The 17,688-nt window shown below is 44.3% G+C and overlaps 1 long non-coding RNA gene across 20 annotated transcripts; it reads left to right on the forward strand.

The window, feature by feature from the left end:
- Positions 1–8,642: 8,642 nt before the first annotated feature.
- LOC125513766 lies at positions 8,643–16,599 on the forward strand. 20 transcript variants are annotated; one of them, XR_007286133.1, is made up of 10 exons: positions 8,643–9,099; positions 10,323–10,389; positions 11,653–11,738; positions 13,823–14,119; positions 14,219–14,523; positions 14,983–15,339; positions 15,452–15,518; positions 15,604–15,900; positions 15,982–16,074; positions 16,303–16,599. It is a non-coding gene; the product is annotated as an uncharacterized LOC125513766 (long non-coding RNA). The 20 variants fall into 20 exon arrangements; XR_007286142.1 differs by having other exon boundaries at positions 16,002–16,074; XR_007286139.1 differs by having other exon boundaries at positions 15,604–15,842.
- The last annotated feature ends 1,089 nt before the right edge of the window (positions 16,600–17,688 follow it).

Here is a 17,688-nt window from a genome sequence, read left to right on the forward strand (position 1 = left end):
AGGGAGAACTACTCCCTCCTCGTCATGGAGAGCACCCGGATGATGAAGATGGCCACCGGTGAGGGTTCCCCCCTCCGGCAGGGTGCCGGAACAGGGCCCCGATTGACTTTTGGTGGCTACGGAGGCTTCTGGCGGCGGAACTCCCGATCTATTATTCGTTCTGGAAGTTTTAGGTCATGTAGGTATATATGGGTGCAGGAGTTACGTCAGGGGAGCCACGAGGGCCCCACGAGACAGGGGCGCGCCCTAGGGGGGGGGCGTACCCCACCCCCGTGAGCACCTCGTTCCTTCCTTGACGTAGGGTCCAAGTCCATCGGGTGGCTTTCGTTCCAAAAATAACTTCTCCAGTTGATTTCGTTATGTTTCGACTCCGTCTGATATTCCTTTTCTTCGAAACACTAAAATAGGCATAAAACAGCAAATTTGGGCTGGGCCTCCGGTTAATAGGTTAGTCCCGAAAGTAATATAAAAGTGGATAATGAAGCCCAATATTGCCTAAAATAGTAGATAATATAGCATGGAGCAATCAAAAATTATAGATACGTTGGAGACGTATCATCTACCACATTGTACGCACCTAAGCATTTGCCTAAGCACCTACACTAAGCGCAAAAGTGCTCACTCCAGACCCATGGCGGCGATGCGCGCGAGCGGCCAGCGACTGTGACAGATGGTCCACGACGCCGGCCTGTGGCATGGCACCAAGGATCGTCTCCCGATGGTGTTGGGGATCGGCTGGTGGATGGCCGCCGTCTACGCCAGCTACGACTGGACCAGATGATTGTTGCCACCACCAACAAGTTCACCGTCATCAAGAAGCTCGCGGACGACATCGCTGTACTCCTCCAGCCCGCGCACCTGGGCTCCTCATTGCCTACCACCCTAATCGGCTCCATGGCCGGAACCTCTTTCAAGCACTGGTGGCCCTATGACTACCCGCCAATGCCACGAAGAATGTCCACCTGGAGGTCGCGCTCTCCGTGAGGCGCCTCGCCCTGCAAGAATTCGTCGACCTACACATCCATGTGTACGAGCAAATCGTGTATATAGGTATCTACAAGGCCAGTGAGGACGCTACGACGTGAACCTTCTTCAACCGGCTGGAAGCCTTGGATGCCTTTGCTGAGAAGCACCTTGACCTCGCCACAAAAGCCGCCGGCCGGTGGTCCGGCGCATTGAGTTGAGGAGGAGGAGGAGGTCGTACGTTGATGGATGCATCTTTCTTCTTGCCTCCTGTAACCACCACTGCGATCACATCATCGTGGCCTTAATTCTTATTGTGCTATTGCATTCTCGTTCCAGTCAATACAGTCATGTGCGATCCCTTTGCTTAATTATATGTGTCATTGTAACTAGTACTCCATTTGTCAATTTATAAGTTGTGCTGCCAGTGTTTGGGGCCGGCGCACGATCACACACGTTCGTGTGCATGCGGTTACGCCGGGCGCGATGCGATGATGCAGTTACCCGCTGCAAAAGCTGCTATGCGGGGGACGTGGCATTGACCATTGGGCAGCAACAGTCGGTCACCCGGGTGCCCAATAAAGGATGCAAAGAGGGATCCTACAGTAGCAAGGACCGGCTTCCCTACCGATAGCTCATCTAACATAACTCCCAAGTTAACTGTGTTGAGGCTTGAGTAGTCATCAGATCGGTGACCGGATGAGAAGTTGCCTCGATGTTAAATTAACTGATGTGATGGGTCACTGTGAACATTTAATTGCGTTGAATGTATATAGTGCTCCATCATATTAGTTGAATTAACCTTGAGGTCCTTGTTTTGTAATTTGTAATTTTTTTGTTTTTTGTACACATGATTGATTGGCTTGAAGAAGGTCTATCTCGTTACTTTTTGATAATTTTTGTTTTTTGAACACATGTTGATTGGCTTGAATGAAGGTCTATCCCGTTACTTTACGACATGTTTCCAAAACATGGACCTCGAGGTTAATTCAACTAATAGGACGGAGCACTATATACATTCAACGCAATTAAATGTTTTCCAAAAAAAGTGATATGATTTCTATGAAACTTATAAGTCATGTATGTCAAATTAACCTCTGTTTACTTGTTCTCTAATGAACCTCCGGGCCTTTTTGCCGCGTATCACACGCATCTTGTTAAGTTGAACCATTTATGTTCTCTTCCCTAATCAAAAACAGTTCATTCAACTGAACCGTATACCGTATATCACACACACCTTGATCTGGCTGACCGTTTCTGTTGCTTCCCCTAATAGCAAACAGTTCATCGGAGCGAACTGTATGCCGTATATCGCACACATATTGATATGGCTATCCGTTTCTGTTGTTCTATCTAATCGCAAATAGTTCGTCTGGATCAACCGTATGCCCTACTTCACACGCGCAACTAAAATCTGAACCGTGTTTGATGCATCCGTCATCGCAAACGTTTTGCACCTTTTTGACGGTTTTTACACCACCGTTTGCGATTATTGCATCGCACATAGTTTCGTCGAAGGGTCTACGATCGTAGTGTCTCGTTAAAAGCATCTTATAGTAGTGGTAGGAGAAAGATGTCATGCAAGTTCTTTTCTATAAGCACATATGACTATATACGGAATACATGCCTACATTACATTGATGAATTGGAGCTAGTTCTGTGTCGCTCTAGGTTATAACTGCTACATTATGAATATTATCCAATGCAATTATCCATCACTGATCCAATGCCTACGCTTTTCATATATTGATCTTTGCTAATTACTTTCACCGTTTGCAGTTGTTACAACCACTAGAAATCTGCTACTGTTTTTGCTACTATTACTAGTGCTATTGTTACCGCTACTATCAAACTACCATACTACTTTGCTACTAATCACCTTGCTACAGATCTTAAGTCTTCCAGGTGTGGTTGAATTGACAACTCAATTGCTAATACTTGTGATATTCTTTGGCTCCCCTTGTGTCGAATCAATAAATTTGGGTTGAATACTCTACCCTCGAGAACTGTTGCGATCCTGTATACTTGTGGGTTATCAATACCTTTTTCTGGCGCCGTTGCCGGGGAGCATAGCTCTATTTGCTGAGTCACTTGGGATTTATATCTTTTGATCACTATGAGGAATCTTAAGGATGATAGAACCAAGATCGTTCTCTCTAAGACGAGGGGAGGTAAGGAACTGTTATCTAGCTTGATACATCTCCAACGTATCTATAATTTTTGATTGTTCCATGCTATTATATTATCTGTTTTGGATGTTTTATATGCATCAATATGCTGTTTTATATTATTTTTGGGACTAACTTATTAACCTAGAGACAAGTGCCAGTTTCTGTTTTTTTCCTTATTTTTGAGTTTTACAAAAAAGGAATATCAAACGGAGTCCAAACAGAATAAAACTTTATGATGATTTTTCTTGGACCAGAAGACATCCACGGAGCTTGGAGGCCAAGTCAGAAGAGTCCCAAGGACTCCACAAGCCGCCAAGGCACGCCCTAGGGGGGCGCCCCCTGGCTTGTGGGCCCCTCGGGAGTCCACCGACCTCCCTCTAAGTTCTATAAAACCTCAAATATTCCATTATCAACAGGAGCGTCCACCAAAATACTTTTCCACCGTCGTAACCTTCTGTACCTGTGAGATCCCATCTTGGGGCCTTTTCCAGCACCCTGCCAGAGGGGGATTCGATCACGGAGGGCATCTACATCCACCCAATTGCCCTTCCGATGAAGCGTGAGTAATTTACCACAGACCTATGGGTCCATAGCTAGTAGCTAGATGGATTCTTATCTCTCTTTGATTCTCAATACCATATTCTCCTCGATGTTCTTAGAGATCTATCCGATGTAATCTTCTTTTGCGGTGTGTTTGTCGAGATCCGTTGAATTGTGGATTTATGATTGATATGTCTTCAACGTATCTATAATTTATGAAGTATTCATGCTATTATATTATCTGTTTTGGATGTTTATGGGCTTTATTATACACTTTTATATTATTTTTGGGATTAAAATATTAACCGGAGGCCCAGCCCAAATTGTTGTTTTCTTGCCTATTTCAGTGTTTCGAAGAAAAGGAATATCAAACAGAGTCCAAACGAAATGAAACCTTCGGGAGAGTTATTTTTGGATCAGAATCAATCAGGAGACTTGGAGTAGACGTCAGGGAAGCTTCGAGGAAGCCACGAGGCAGGGAGGCGCGCCCTACCCCCCTGAGCGCGCCCCCACCCTCATGGCTCCCCTTACCGACTTCTTTTATATATATAGGGCTATTATGTTACCCGTAACAGAATAATATTCTGTTACCATGGCGCCCTATATAGGCTCGATCCATTTTCCCGAAGTGCTGCCGCAGCCTAGAAGCCGCCCAAATGAAAAAAGAGTAAAATGCAAGCGCGGTCCTAATTCTTTTCCAGAAGTGTCGATTGGGTCCTAATTCTTTCAAAATGCACATTTGGATCCTAATTCTTTCTAATTTGTTCACCCGAGGTCCTAATTTCATCTGACCACCGCTGACCAGCTCGCGTGGCGCTTTGACCGCCGCCACGTCGACTCGAGGGCCCACGCGGGATAACGACCAGCCGTGCGTTTTTTCAAAAGAGCCCCCCAACCCTAATCTCTCCGCAGCCGTAGTCCTTTTCCTCTCCTCTTCCCCACCTCTCTCTGCTCTGGCGAAACAGGGGAGATCGACGGCGGTGGTCCGGTGAGAAGAGGCAGGCGCTTGTCCGACGGCGGCGCCGCTAGGATGGCGCCTGTGCATCGGGGACCCGGAGATCCTCCTCCACGATACGGTCAGTGTGGTGCCCGTAACCCTAACCCTTGATCCTCTTTTTCTGCGGATACCTATTTAGCTCGAATCGATGGTAGTATTTGACTGAATCCCTCGATACCTAGGACCAAAAGAGGAGGTTTTTACCGTAGAAATCAACTATGCTGGATTTTTCTGCGGATTTGGCCGATCGAAGACATATGTCGATGGGAAAGTTGCTCTGTTCGATGGTTGCGAAGTAGATACATGGTCTCCTCTCTGGCTCACTGATTTTATGCAGCAACTGGGATATAGTGACCAATCTAAGCATGTTATTTACTGGTTACTGCCTGGAAAGAATTTAGGCGATGGACTGCGGATTGTGGACTGTGACACTGACACTTTGCATATGACAGCAGTTGTTCCAAAATTCCAGTACTTTCAGTTGTTTGTTGATCACAAAGACATGGCCTTTGACAATGTAATTGATGATATTCATGTTAGTGGTACACCTGAGCTACCTCCTGTACTAAGCCCTAAATCTCCTGGGTTTAGCAGTGGAATAAGAGGAAGTCCCAGGTTTAAGGTGAAAGCTCATAAAGGCAGATTGAACCAATTTAATGCATGCAACAGCAATGAAGGGAGTAGCAGTGTTCCGCCAGTGGGACAAAATGTTGGACATGAGCTTAGAAGAAGCAGGAGGAAAATTGTGGTAGAAGAAGAAATCCCCAATGAAAATGACAGTGATAGTGATGACAGTGAATGGGATTCAGACTGGGTTGACTCTGACAATGAAGTAGACAAAGATGATGATGATCTGTATGAAGAATGGGTTGATGAAAAATTTGAGAAGAAGAAAAAGAAGAAATCTGAATGGGAGCAGGACAGTGATTATGATACAGATGAACTGCAGGAGCTACAAGATTCAGAGCTTGAAGATAGTGATTCAGCAGAGGAAGTGGAAGTAGTAGATGCACAAGGAAGGAAAAAAATGAAAAAGAAAGTGAAGCTGAAAAGGTGGAGGCCTGAGAACATGAAAGAAGTCAGTTTTCACATAGGCATGGTGTTCTTGTCTGTCATTGAACTAAGAGCAGCAATTCAAGAGTACATTGTGAAGCAGAGAGTGCAAATTCATTACATAAAGAATGATAAGCAGAGGATAAGGGCAGGTTGTGTTGGAGATTCTCCCTGGTTCTTATTTGCTGCACCTGACAGCAGGACCAAAGCATGGGTTGTGAAGAAGTATGTGGGTGAGCATACATGTGAAAGAGAGTGGGCACTCAAGCAATTTACAGCAAGATATTTGGCTGGCAAGTATGTGGAAACATTTAGAGCAGATGAGAAGATGACACTGCAGAACTTTGGCAGACTTGTTCAGTTGGACTACAACATGCAACTTAGTAGAAGTAAGCTAGCTAGAGCAAGGAGGATTGCACTAAAGAAAATTCATGGAGATGAACTTGAGCAGTATAATTTATTGTGGGACTTTGCAGCTGAAATCAGAAGATCAAACCCTGGCAGTACCATGTTTGTGAATGCAAACAATGGAAAGTTTGAGAACTGCTACATGGCCTTAGATGCATGCAAAAGGGGTTTTCTGCTAGCTTGTAGGCCCATTATATGCATTGATGGGTGTCACATTAAGAACAAGTATGGTGGTGATGCTGACTGCTGTTGGAGTTGATCCTAACGATTGTATCTTTCCCATTGCAATTTCCATAGTAGAAGTGGAAGATACTGTCACATGGAAGTGGTTCTTGAACACACTGAAGGAGGATCTGAACATACAAAACACAGCACCATGGACATTGATGAGTGATAGGCAGAAGGTAGTAATAACATTTCATATTATCATACTGTAGCATTTCATATTATCATACTATAGCATTTCATATTATCATACTATAGCATTTCATATTATCATACTGTAGCATTTCATATTATCATACTGTAGCATTTCATTTTATCATACTGTAGCATTTCATTTGTTTATTCTGCAATGTATGTAGGGGTTGATTAATGCTGTCAATGCAATATTTCCTCATGCACAACATAGATTTTGTGTGAGGCATTTGCATCAAAACTTTGCAAAGAACTGGAAAGGTGATGTAATGAAGAATAAATTGTGGCAAATTGCAAGAGCTACACATGAGGCAGACTGGAAGAAGTACATGCAAGAGATGAAAGAGCTGGACCAGGGGGCCTATGAGTACTTGGATGCAATTGACCCAAGGCAGTGGTGCAAGGCTTATTTCCATGAACTCCCAAAGTGTGATTTGCTTCTGAACAACAGTTGTGAAGTGTTCAACAAGTAAGTGGTAGTATTGTATCATTTAAATTGTCATACTGCATCCTTTCATACTGTTGGAACTGTAGCATTTCATTTGTTCTAACTGTAGTGATTTCATAGGTATATACTTGATGCCAGAGAAATGCCTATAGTTACTTGTCTTAAGAAGATCAAGGACCAATTAATGACTAGGTTTTATAGCAAGAATCTGGAATCTGAGGAGATGTGTGGTCAAATTTGTCCCAAAATTAGAAAGAAACTGGATAAAAATATTAACATGTCCAACAACTGCACTGCATTACCAGCTGGACAACACATATTTCATGTTATGGGCATGGTTGGGGAGTATGATGTGAACATACAGAAGGAGGAGTGCTCTTGTAGGGCATGGCAGCTCTCAGGAATTCCATGTAGACATGGAGTTGCATGTTTAATACATGAAAGAATTAAACCAGAGGATGTTGTCAACAAGTGCTACAGTATTGATGCTTTCAAAGCTGCTTATGGCAAGATCATAATGCCATGTAGTGATCCTAGAGTGTGGCCTAAAACTAATGGGCCTCAAATGCTGCCACCAAACTATGAGAAGAAAGTTGGTAGGCCTAGAAAGAAGAGAAAGCAGAACCCACTAGAGGAGAACAATGGAACTAGGATGAGCAGACATGGCATTATTGGGCACTGCAGTGTGTGCAATCAACCAGGACACAACAAAAGAAAGTGCCCTGAACTAGGTAGAGGACAACCAACAACAACACAAGATCCTGGAGCAGCACATAAGGCAGAAGCAGAACAGGAGCCAACAACAGAAGAGGCAGCAGCAGAACATGATCCAGCAACAGAACATGCATCAGCAGAACATGCAGCAACTGAACATGCAGCAACAGAACATGTGCCAACAACTGAAGATGAGCCATCAATACAAGAACATGTGCCAATTCAGGTTGTGCTTCCAGAAACACAACAAAGAACTAAACTACCAGTCAAGAGAAGGCCCAGTTGCAAGGTGCATTTCCCTTAAATGTTTCCCTCAAATGTTGACAGATTTCTGAAATTGCAATGCTCAACAACATTTCTGATTTTTTTGCAGAAAAAGGCATGTCCACAAGTGGGCAAAAGTGCATCCAATATGATATCTTCTTCTATGACTTATGATCTTGCTTCATCTACTGTGATTGAGATTTTACAGGACCAAGTGAGAGCTTTTTATTCAAATGCAATGTTAATAAATGCAATGCCATATGTTCTTCCAGAAATTCACCTACATTACTAACTAAATGTTTGGTTGGTTTGTAGGCTATAGCTACTCAACAATCTCAAACAGCGGTGCCAGCTCCTCTACCAGAAAGCCAGTTCGTTGCAGAAGACCTAGGGACTGGGGAATGATGAAAGCATAAACTCCAGGGGCCAAACTGCTTAAATTCCCAACCTCCAACCGCGGGAAATCTCCCGCGTGGGCCCTCGAGTCGACGTGGCGGCGGTCAAAGCGCCACGCGAGCTGGTCAGCGGCGGTCAGACGAAATTAGGACCTCGGGTGAACAACTTAGAAAAAATTAGGATTTAGATATGCATTTTGAAAAAATTATGACCCAATCGACACTTTTAAAAAAGAATTAGGACCACGCTTGCATTTTACTCATGAAAAAAAGACCCCGACTCGACCCCAGCCGTCCCCAACCTCCCCCGAACCGATCCTCCAGCCCCCCGCCGCCGCGCCGTGATGCAACCCCAGGCCCCGGTCGCCGCGCCCCCAGGGCCTCGCCGCCGCGCCGCGATGCCACCTCTGCTGCGACCCTAGGGCACGGCCGCCGCGCCGCCAGGCCACCTCCGCCGTGCTGCCAGGCCCCAGCCGCCGCACTACCAGGCCACCTCCGCCGCGCCGCCAACCTTCCTTGGCTGCGCTGTCAGGCCCTACGTCACCGCCGCGCTACTCCAGCCGGCGTCCCACCGTGCCACGCTGCTCCAGCCGGCCTTCCACCGCGCTGTGCTTCCCCAGCCCGCCTCGCAATGCGACGCTGCGCCAGGCCGTTCACGGCCGCTACCCCAGTCCGTTCACCACTGCCAACCAAGGCCGTTCAACGATGGGTCGGTCAACAAAAGCAATGGTCAGAACTCAAAAGCTTTCCTCTCGTTTCCTTCCGCCTCTGTAGTTTTCTTTTTTGATTTTGGGGACTGAGTGAGTGCATTTTACCAAGGCATTCCATGTGCTGATGGGTATGCTTGCTTAGCACAAAATTCATGAACTGTCAATTTATTTTGAATTGAACTGGTGCTGCTCTTAGATTCAGACCTGAGGGAAGAAGACGGAACTAAAATGATTCAGTTCGTCATTGGCACCCTATAAACCAAACAGTGAAGAACACACCCCCTGTACTTTTGCTCTTGTTCCTTCTGTCTCCTGAATTCCGCTCTTGATGAGCATGCTTGGTACTAGATAGATACTGTTGTCTTAGTTCTAATACAATATATTACAACAATTCATTGACAAAAAAATTGTCAATTCATATATGTATGCAGCGGCTGTTCTGATACTACTTCAGTAACCAGAAAAACACAAAAGTTCAACTATACTTATACAAAATAGTTTAATATTTTATTCTATGACACTCAAGAAAAACAGAAATAAAAGAGGTTCATCATGTGATGAACAATAGTCCCAACAAGTGTGCTAGAGATGCAAAAAATTGATGGCATAGCCGATGCTATTTTTCATCCAATTTCTGAAGAAAACAAAAGTTGATCAGAGTAACTGAAGAATAATCTGTTAGTTCTCGAGTATGTGTAATGATGCCATTTTATTGTGCATTTGTTTCCATCACGATGGATGTATTCCAAGATATGGTTGTATCATTGTGTTGAATAAAAATACCATGTTGCTGCAAAATTTTCTGTCAGCTCCTGTCAAGCAATACATGTATGTGAGCATCCTTCTATGTAGTAAGTTCATAGTCGAGAAGTCAGGAACTTCGGAAAAAGAACGTGAACATAAAAAAACCATAAAAACCTGAACCTTATCTTAGGGGAGTTCAAGAAGTCCGTGTCTAGCCGTCTGTGGTGTGTATTCTTATCAGTTCATAGTCGAGAAGACATGTATTCTTGTCAGTTTATTTTTCTAGCTGGCCGTTTTGTGTATTTGGTTAGTTTGTGTGTGTATATGTTGCCATCGTGGTATACGAGAGATCACCCCACGAGGAAGTCGCCGATCTGGTCGAGGCATGCTCCTATTCTCTGTTTTCAGTTGCACAAACATTTAAAAGTTCGAACACCAAACCCTGGTAAGTTCTCCTTGACAAAAACTCATCTCTCATATTTGTTCCTATTTTTGTAGGTTCCAGTTAAAACAAGATGCATAAGTTCATCATTTGTATGCTTTTCAGTTCATCTACTTCCCGATGGTGAGTCTGATTTCCTTCGTGTTTCCATTTTCTTCATATAGCACAAAAAAGTACTTGTGGTTATGCTTGAGAATGAGCACCATACCGTTCACCGCCGCCACACCGGGTCGTTCAACGACACAACCCGAAGTAGTTCGACGTCGCAGCTCGGGAGGCACACACTTCACCCCTCCATCCCAGGAGAGCAGTACATCTTGTGCGCGAGCAGTCTGTTGTTGATGTACACTGCTGCTCTAAGCTCCTTGGCCACTACTCCAGTATGTCTAGCATCGTCCCCAGTCCAGCCCCATGGCATTTGGACGGTCGAGTTCATGCCGAGCAGCAGTCCACGCCCATCAGCTCCTATTTCCACTATAGTGGTTGGGTTGCCGTTTTCCTCATCCTTCTCGGTGCGCGACAACCCAGCCCACATGTTGCTGTCGTCCGCCACCCCAAATAGCTTTGGCTCTTCCTCAAGCAACCATTTGGAGAACCTTTTGGTGTTTTTCTACTGGTGATTGATTTTAGCAATTTGTAGCTATCTTGCGTATGAAATCTGAAAGTTCAAGATTGCTGCAGATTCAATTCTTGCAGTACAAATGTCCCAGAGTTTAGTGACATCTGTAATTGAGGTACTATGGTCTTGCATCTCCAATGTATGTTGCTGAGCATCCTCCCAATCCGCTCGATCAACTTCTTATTCCACCTCCAAAAAAAATTCTTTTTGAGTTCTATCCTTCGTCACAGGTTCACCGCTATTACCTCAGTGCAAACGTGCCAAAGAGTTTAGTTCAGACTATACTAAATGTCCATATTATAGATAATATTTGCATTGTCTTAAATTTCTGGAAACAAGCTTCAGTACAAGAAAAATGGGCCAGTTAGTTCATCCATATCCAAACCCCCGTCGACGTGCGGCGGCAGGAAACATTTTCAGGTTGTTTTCTTTCTCTCTTTGCTTAGCACAAAATTGCGCAAATGCCTAGCAGAAAAAGAACTTGTTCGTATACATGGGTAGGTTCACGAAATATTGTAGTAGTACTTCGGTGAAAGGATTCACATCAGTTCAAACATTTTTGAATGTTCAGTAAAAGTTCAAATAGAGTAGAGGCTTTCACCTCATTCGAAAAAGCCTAAAAAGCAACAGTACAATGATAGAAAAAAATCAGTTCAAAAAATATGCTGGAGGTTTGTCGGAATGGCAGAAAAACATCAGTTCAATTTTTCTGTACCATCGCTTCTATTGCTAAATGTTTTAGTCACTTGTTTTCTTGATGCCATCAGGTATTTCCTTAAATACTTCGGTCTTGTGCAGCTGGTACTAGTGTGAATGGGTAGCAAGTTCAACTACCAATCCACACCAAGTTCAGGTATGTTGCCTGTTTCCCACGCGTTCCTAGAAGTTGTTCTAGGATTGGAAAGCTAGCAGCAGCACACTCTTGTTTTCACTGTTTAAGTTCACCTCAATTTCTAATTTAAGTTATGTTCATAGGAGTGCTTGTAATCAATTAGTTTGGTTTTACTTATGTTCCATGAATTTCTAGTACCCTAATAGATTTGGTAGTGACATGAGCTCCCTTTCCACCTCTCCAGGATATGCAGCGTTACCCTAGTCCAGCCCCATGCACTATTCTGTTACTAGTAACAGAATATTATTCCGTTACCCCTCAGCCCTATAAGGGCCCGATGTGTAGTTTCCACTATCTGAAAATGAAGGCCTACCAACCCTGTCTGTGAAAAGAAAAAACCACGACCCTCTCCAGGTTCAGACGCCCCACCTCCACCTCATCTCTCCGGCTCCCGTCGGTGCCCAACTCCCACCTTCTCCACCGTCTCAGCTGACGCCCAATGCCACCTTCTAACCCGTCTCCGGCCGCCGCCCAACCCCCACCTTCTCCACCATCTTCGGCCGCCACCCCACCCCCACCTTCTCCCCCGTCTCAGGCCACCGCCCAACCCCCACCTTATCCACCATCTCCGGCCTCCACCCCCCCCCCCCCTTCTTCCCCGAATCCTCCCGCCGCCCCCGCCTCCACCATCTTCGGGCCTCAGGAAGCCGCATGTGCCCGACCTCCTGCCCGCCCCCCCGGACATGGCGCCCGCGGCCAACCTCCTGGATCTTGCCCATGGTTGCAGGGGCCCGGCGCTGCGGGGAAGTGTGGAGGCGCAAGTTGCTCCATGACTAAGGAAGGCGCACCCCGGTGCTCGCCATGGCTGAAGACGAACTCCAACCGCCGGGCCTAGAGTAGCCAGCCTTTGTTCGCATGCGCGTCTCCATCCTACTTAACCTAGGTATGTGCCACCACCCTCCGCGCTCGATGCTCCCTACTCTCATAGCCGTCCTCAGTTCGACCCCATGGTGTCGAGATGGACGAGTTAGTCACGAGCAGCAGTCCGCCGCCGCGCGCCGCCCCCTAGCACCACGCTGCTCGGCCACCTGCTCAATTGAGGAAAGCAGACACTTTCAATCAAAGTGTCCCGTTTTCCTTCGCTCCTGTAGTCCACCGTACCTAGAAACTAGATTTTTATTTGCAAAATCAGTTCACCGTACCTAGAACAATCAGTTCGGTCCATCTCCTGATTTTGAAAATATGAATTGTGTTTACTGCCAAAATTGATGCTCTGTAGTTCACCATGTATATATGTCATCAGTTAAAAGAAACATACAGAAAAGTTCAATTGTATGTGTTAAAACCCAGTTTGGTTTTATACTATATGTCAGATTATTACAAAATATAACAAAAGATTTTGCTCATGTGGCTGTAAGCTCTAGCTATATGGCAACAAAGAGAGAACAAGTAGGAAGTATTGTTGTTTCCGTATTGTTAAGTTCAGTATGTATTCCGTTTTCAGTACGTAAACAAACACGCATGATATTTATAAGAGCAAAAATTACAAATGGAAATCTATAAGTTCAACTACATATATTACAACAATTGAAATACAAATGGCCGTTTGTGTGCAGTGCTAATGGCAGTACATTTTGGGTTGGGGTAATGGATGTCTAACCAAAGAAATTATTGTTGTACTAATGTCAGTACTAATGGCGGTTTGTGTGCAGTGCTAATGGCAGTACGATGGATGATATACTACATAAATTATTGTTGTGTGTGTGACGGATGATACCACTTGCTTTTCATAACATAAAAGATATACATGCAATGTTTGGATTGACGAGGCCATGTCCGCCTCTGCTTTCTGGGATCTTGAACAATGGAATGATGATACACACTGAAATGGCATACAGAAATCTAAATGCTCACTTGCTATTTGCTAGAGCTGATACTAGGCTTATTTTCATTATGCCACTTGCTACATGTAGTTATCATGGGTGCCCGCTGGACAGGTTGTTTTTGTTAACATGATATTGGTCAATTAATTTTACAGACCTCTTATTGGAATTGGGGCTGCAACTAAAGTAGCAAAAAAATGATATTAGTCAATTAATTTACAGACCTCTTATTGGAATTGGGCCTGCCCCATGATCCGGCGTCGCCCTCCGCTGCCTCAGCACGCAGGCCGTTCACCTTCACCACCCCAGGCCGTTCACCACCACCACCAGCGCCCGTTCAATGCTGCCCCAACAACCCAGTGCGGCTTTGTCTCTCTCAACTTAAAAAGCGGTTCAGCTCAGTGCATGTCAAACATTAAAGCAATATTCTGTAGTAGCTTCAAAAAATGCAAATGGTCATGTTTCCACAAGACTGACGAAACACTGCCAATTAAACTGAGCACTAGCGGAACTGTGAAGGTTCGTTCTATAAAATTGCATCAGTTCGCTAGCAAAATCAAATTCAGTTCATCTGCCCTTTGTTAGCTTCAGAAAATGCAAATGTGTATGTTTTTGCAGCACTGACGAAACACTACCAATTGAATTGAACGTTGACCACGTCTCCACCCTCCCCACGCCGCCACCGCTGCGACCACCCCTCCCCCTCACGATTTCTCGTTGATATCGCTGTATTCATGTTTGTTACGTGAGTTGCCTGATGGAAGTTCTGCAACTGTCAGTCCAGATGGAAGAAGGAGATCCGTCCAAAGTGTGAGTTTTGCGACGTCGACGTGCAAGTTCTACAATTTATCTGTCCAGATGGGAGAAGGAGATCAATCCAACCGATGCATCTGAAGCGACATATGCAGAGCCATTCTCCTGAGGTATCGGAATAATTCTATGTTTTTTGTGTTCACTGGATTTCCGGATTTTTAGCGCAAGTGATGCGTTCTGTTTTTGCCTGTTTAGTCCAAGTGGGAGAGCAAAAGTAAGCACTATCTTCTTAGAAGTTGTGTTTGAAACCCATTTTTAATAGTGAAACAAGTAAATCAGTGTGGTAAATGCTTTACTGTTATAGTTCTTAAGTGACTGAAATTTTAACCATGTGTTTAGAGTTAAGCAACTACATAAGTTGCATGCTGTATTGATCTACTTGTCATGCTGAAGTTCATTGGCTTCTTAAAATTTCTAATATAAACAAGCTGGTGGCCGCCCATCTCTGCATGTATTTTATTTCGGATGTAAGTCTCTCTATAGATCATGTTATGAGTAATGCAATTGGACGAGGTTGCTAGGAAGATTTTTAGTTCACCTTTAGTGTGATTTGCACTTCATCTTTACAGAGCCAAATCCTGGCGCGCCCAGCCGCTGCTCGTGAACCCCGCCTCCATCAGCTCCACTTCACTGGAGTCGTCAGTCCACAGGAATAGGGGTAGTGGATCCCCTATAGCGGCCAAATCCCGGTGCGCCCAGCCGCTGCTTGTGAACCTCGCCTCCATCAGCTCCACTTCACCAGAGCCGCCAGTCCGCAGGAGTAGGGGTAGCAGGTTCACCCAACGTCCGACGCCTTCTTCCATCTCCAAAAATCTTGTTTTTTGAGTTCAGTTCTTTGTCACATGTTTCACTAGCTAAAAAATGCATGGTGTTCTGAAATTGCTTGCGGACCACTAGCTGAAATTGCTTGACGAACAAAAGCAAAGGTTTTATCTTCATCTACTATTTTTTCAGATATTTGTCATATGCACGAGCATGACTATATTTGCTTGTTATGATCTAGTGGGCAACATTAACATTTGGGTAGTCCTTCTGCAGGGCCCAAACCCACTGTCGTGCAAGAAAAAGAAAGCAAAGCCCCAACCATCAGCTCCTCAATCATCAGGTAATTAATCAACACTAAAACATACGTGTCTAATCCAATGTTGCGAAAGCAAGCTTGGAGTTGCCTGACTTATCTTTTGGTGTAGAACTAATAGTAAGATGGAGAAGAGATAATGCAACAAAAATCTTAGATGGGGCAGTCAAGTCCATTGCGCATTCTGATTTTTTGTAGCTCCGGACATCAGTTGTATTGAGACATGGATGGCTCTACACCTGAAGCACATATATCTGACAAGCATGATCACATGTTCCCTTCGGAGTCTGATGGTCGATGGAGAGGCGAAGCGAAAGACGGTTAGGAAGCACGAGAGAAGTGGCAAAGACAGTAGGTCCATGTGTATTTAACAGCAAGTCCATGTATTACTACATGAGAAGTACTGCTAGTGAGACTTCACTGCCCCATTTCAACAAACTTGTATACGCAATCCTAGTTTGACAAAGTACTCTACTGCTGCTGGTTTCAGTTCCCTCACTGGATTTGCAGGCTCCCGACCATCCTCCAACACCCCGTCAGTGCCACTGATTTGAAGGACCTCTGTGAGCGTGTACTTCTCCTGGTATACAATTTCATTCCTCCCTGTATTGCAGTCATTTTGGTTAGTAAACTTGTATCGACGAAAAATAATTGCGCCAGGAAGTTCATATCTTAAAACTAGATAAGTTTGAAAAACAAACCATGACCAGTTTGAAAAAGAACCACCCTCACCCTATTTTGTAGCTCACCTCTAATTCGTTTCTCTCTACTGCTCTTTTCTCTCACTATTTTGTTTCTCTCTGTACTCCAGCACGAGAGAGGTTTGGACGGACGCTGATCACTAGCTCTTATGACGCCGCCGATCACTAGAACGAAGGACACCAGCAGGTTGAGAATGAAGTACATGAGGCAGACAATGAGGACGACCAAAACATGGAATCCGTACACATAGCACCAACTGCAAATTCGAACTTTCTGTCTATGATGATTTGATTGCTACTTCTTAAAGAAAGTGTACATAATAGTTAGATGTTTGTGCTAGAAAGGAAAACTTGTTTGAATTAAAATCATTGACCAGTACGAATCAAAAACATTGATAAGTTCGATAGTGCTCTCTCCTACCTATTTTGGTTGATGCCACGAATAGTGAAAAAATTGTATGGGAATGTTTAATTATTACTAGCATCTAAGTTCAAAAAAATAAAATAGAGTCAGTTTGTCTATGAAATTTGAGGAAGTCCGTCAATAGACCCGAGGAAAATAACATGCTCTTTAGGTGTTGTCACTATTCCCGTGAGCACAAGTTTAAAGAAATGTTTACATTCTGCTCTTGCGTATGTTTTTTGGCAGTACAAACACATCGCCATAGTGAGTACAGATGCAACACCTTGGGAAGTACTACTAACATTGCCGCGCCGGGCTTCCCGTTTGCAGGGTCCACTAGGTTCCGTCCTGAGAGAAGCATCGCTGGCTGGGAGAGTTCAATGATCTAAACTAGGAAAGTTCAACGTGAAAATTTGCTACAGATTGCATTACTTGAGAATTTTTTTCTAACTGGGTGCAGATGAGTCTGGGCACTGAAATGCCCTACTCACTCTTTATTGACTTCTTTGTATTTTGTGAATAAATGTTTATATAATAAATGTTCACATAGTATACTCCCATGATTGTACAAGTAAACATACACTAAGTGTAGACGTTCACTACGTGCTTTATAATCAGTTAAAAAATGTCGGGTGAGTTCAAACTAGAAAGACAGATAAGTCCAAAACCCGCACAGCAAAAAAGTTTCACCTGCGAAAGAAAATGTGGCACTTCCACATGAAGTTAATAAACAAGGGTTAGAAAAAAAAGGATGTTTATATAAAAAAGTGCTCAAAAGTTCAATTACTCTCCGTGTGAACGTTCATACACTCTGTTTCCAAAAGAGAGTGCACATTTTACTAGGAAAAAACTTGGGTAAGTTCAAGGACAGAAAAAACTGGAACTTCAAAATCGACAAAATAGCAGTGAGGAATACAAAGTAAAGTCTTGTTTGTGAAAGCAATGAGCAGCGCAATGCAGAGGAAGGCCTGGACATAAACGGAGAGGACAATCTAAGCTGTTGTGCCTGAACTAGTCCTTGACAAGAATAGCTAAATTCAATAGCACATACACACCTTGTAGCCACACAGGCCTGTCATGCTGCTGGCAGACG

This window comes from Triticum urartu, chromosome 6, assembly GCF_003073215.2.
Source record: "Triticum urartu cultivar G1812 chromosome 6, Tu2.1, whole genome shotgun sequence".
In the NCBI taxonomy this organism is placed as follows: Eukaryota; Viridiplantae; Streptophyta; class Magnoliopsida; order Poales; family Poaceae; genus Triticum; species Triticum urartu.